General features: G+C 28.6%; 1 long non-coding RNA gene across 1 annotated transcript; it reads right to left on the reverse strand.

The window, feature by feature from the left end:
* Positions 1 to 305: 305 nt before the first annotated feature.
* Positions 306 to 1,460, reverse strand: LOC145054862 (uncharacterized). Its single transcript, XR_013684990.1, has 2 exons — positions 1,343 to 1,460; positions 306 to 1,148 (listed from the first exon to the last, which is right to left on the reverse strand). It is a non-coding gene; the product is annotated as an uncharacterized LOC145054862 (long non-coding RNA).
* Between the last annotated feature and the right edge of the window lie 2,240 nt (positions 1,461 to 3,700).

The raw sequence follows: 3,700 nt of genomic DNA on the forward strand, positions 1-3,700 counted from the left end.
ATCTTGTTGTTTCTCGTTTTCCAAACAGTCATAAAAAACCGTACTAGTAATATCTGATCTCACAATTTCTCCATTAAAAAGACATATCTCTTAAAAATAAATAAATAAAGAAAATACCCCCACCCCCCCCCCCCCCAAAAAAAAAAAAAAAAATTAAAATAAAATAAAATAAAATAAAAAAAGTAATTTCATAGAAATTAATAATTTATATCCTTCAAGGTTCATTCAATTTATATAATAACATTGTATATTTATTGACATTTCCGTTCTTATTGTCTATAATCATTTAACTTTAGGCTGATCAATTTCAAACTCAATAACATTACAAAAGTTATGACGTTCCTTAACCTCTGTATACATATTATCTTTTAAGCCCTTTGCATGTTCCTCAACTTTTGAATACACATTACCTTCTTAAGCACTTTTAAATCATAAGTAGAAACCACTTTAGTCCTCTTCAGTCCCATTTAGCACACATAATGGTGATTTTTTTCATGAGGGAAAGGATAGGAGGTACTACAATCTTTATGACCGTAATCAAAGGAGGTATTATAGTCTCTATGATTGTTGCAACAACTAGCATGTCATCCAGTCCTCCTTGTACATCAGCTATAGTCTCTTTGAGTTCATTTAGAGGTTGTATACCATGCAATTCTTCTTGTATATTAGACACCGTCTCTATGAGATCATTGACAGGTTGTACTTCAAGCAATTTGTCTTGTACATCAGATATGGTATCTATGAGGCCATGGGTAGGTTTTACTTCATGCAATTCTTCTTGTACATCAGCTATAGTCTCTTCGATTGCATTGACAGGTTGTATTTCTTGTAATTTTTCTTCTACATCACTTATAGCTCCTTTAAGTGCATTTATAGGTTGTACTCGTAATTCTTCTCCTACATCAGCTATAGTCTCTTCGATTGCATTGACAGGTTGTATTTCTTGTAATTTTTCTTCTACATCACTTATAGCCCCTTTAAGTGCATTTATAGGTTGTACTTGTAATTCTTCTCCTACATCAGCTATAGTCTCTTCGAGTGCATTGACGGGTTGTACTTCTTGCAATTTTTCTCCTAAATCATCTATTGCCTCTTTGACCGTGTTAACTAGAACGCTAGCCATGGTGGCCTCTTTATGGGTAGGCTACCTGTGCATAAATTTAAAGACACAAATTATATTTAAACACTTGCAAACATTTAAGTTTTACAAACTCCGCATCATTAATCAAAATTTTCAAAGCTTAATATTAAATGACTTTCAAAAAAAAACTTTAAAACTTAAGACATGCATGCGATAATCATACTTCTACATTAATGATCAAACAAATCGATGAGAACGTACAATAAAAAATGAACGCGGAATTGAAGCTTGCAGATTTTAGTTCATTCCCCAAGGTGATGAAGACATAAAGAAACCTTCATAAAGCTCTCTTTCTCTCATTTTATTTCTTGAAAATGCATATGATTATCCTTCGGATGAATATTGATTATATATAAGTCATAAATACCGATTAAGCCTTCTTTGCTTCCTTTTCTAAACATTGTTCCTCAACCTTTCAACACTGAACACCTTTTGTCCTTTAACTCCTCCTTTCTTTCATTTAGCTTTGCTTATCTCACTCTTTTTTTAGTCTTTACATATCTAACATACTAAACAAATATCAGTCAACTTTGTGAGGTTAAAATTGATATATAAAATATACCAATATTAAAACAGCCTTGCTCAATATTAATCAACTTTGTAAGGTTAAAATTGATATATAAAATATTCTGATATTTAAACAACCTCGTTCAATCTTAATCTTGTAAGAGATCAACCGTATGTATTTTGTTACACAAATAATATGTTGATAACCATCTAGAGATTTTTAAAAAACATCAACATGGTCAATTTTAACAATTTTGACATCATCATTAGCAAATTTCTCTCTTTCCAAATGAACATCAACTTCTATGTGATTCACCTCATTCAGGGTCGAAGCTTATGTAGGGCAGGAGGGGCTGTGCCCTCCTCATGTTTTTTTTCATAACTAACCCTTAACTATTAAAATTTTTATATATTAAGCCTAAAACTATAAATTTTAACTTTGGCCTTCTTTATTCTTCAATTTTTATACATATTTTATTTTTGACCTCCCAAATTAACATTTCAAGCTCTGTCACTACATCATTCACACACACAAAAAAATCATTCATCTCATTCAAAAAAAAAGAACATGATTTAAAGGAAACTTAATTTTAAGAGTGTAACAATATAAAATTTCTACCAGTGTCAAGTTTCTAAGACTTGGGTCATACAAAATATTGATATAACTTTGGTTAAATGACTTAAGATGGTAATTAAATTTAAAAAGTTATTAAAAAAATATCATTCAAATTTAACCGGTACAAAAAATACCAGTGAACTAAAACATTTGTACACAAAATATCATCTAAATATATGTTTTTTTTATTTGTTTTTTTTTTTCAAATTATAGTAACCGATTGGGTATTCTATTCTTTAGTCTTTCGGTTGTTAATGTATTTTGGTAAACTACATATATTTTCATATTTAACTAATTTCGTTAGTTTTTGGTTGTTAATGTACTAGTTGTGACACTCACGTATTTCATGAGTTTATTAAAAAATAATAATAATAATAAACAAACATAAAGATCTAAAAATTTAGAAAATTTAAATTTATAAGAAAAAAAGTAAAATAATAACTAATAATTTAAATAAATAAACAACTAAAATAATTATATTAAATTTAGAAATTATAAGGAAAATTGCATTATTGACTGGAATATATATTTATTACATTTGAGTATTATATGAAATTTTATAAAAGGGAAAAACCCACAAAATAACACATGAATATAATATAATCTAAATTTACCACAAAATAAAATGTAACATAATGCATAAGAGAATGATAAATGACAAAATTATTTTTATTTATTAGAAAAAATTTTGTTTTTCCTTTACGATATATATGGCTATCTTTATGACCCTTCACTATAGATTGAGAACTTAGTCCTAAAGAAAAAGGTGAAGTTGAAAATGGTGGGATAGTTTAGACTTTTTTTTTTCTTTTCTATGAAAGAGTTATATCAAATGTAAATTGCTTTTGTTAATAAGCTCATGGGTTAATCTTCGAATGATGTTATAACTATCAATGTGCATTATATTATGAATGAGAATGGGATTGAATATGAGTTTGTTTATAAATGATGAATTTTGGTTGAGTTTTAAATGGGTTTCAAAATGATGCATATGAGTTTAAAGATTAAAGATTATGAATCATCCAATCCTATAGTTAGAGATGACAAAAAGCTCCATACCTGATGGGGAACCCGAAATCCACACCCGTTTTGACCGGGGAATCCCCAAATTGACCGGGGATGGGAAATCCCCGAATAAAAAAAGTGGGGAAGGGGATGAGGATGGAGACATCCCTAATCCCCGACCCTGGACCCGCCCCCGATATATATTAATATATAAAAGTAATACAAACATATATTTATAGTACAATTTACAATACATAGAATTTTATCCAAGTAAGTCATTAGTAATTTTTGGTTGAAATTATACTTTGTTTTTCTTTTTATCTTCTTTAAACTCATGTATGATTTTTGTTTTGTATTTTGTTCATTTATTTTAACTCAAATATCACTCTGATAATTTTTTCTACTTGATTTCTCATGTATATATTTAAATA

The sequence above is a fragment of the Lactuca serriola genome, chromosome 5 (genome assembly GCF_051521515.1).
Source record: "Lactuca serriola cultivar US96UC23 chromosome 5, Lser_US96UC23_V15, whole genome shotgun sequence".
NCBI classification, from domain to species: Eukaryota; Viridiplantae; Streptophyta; class Magnoliopsida; order Asterales; family Asteraceae; genus Lactuca; species Lactuca serriola.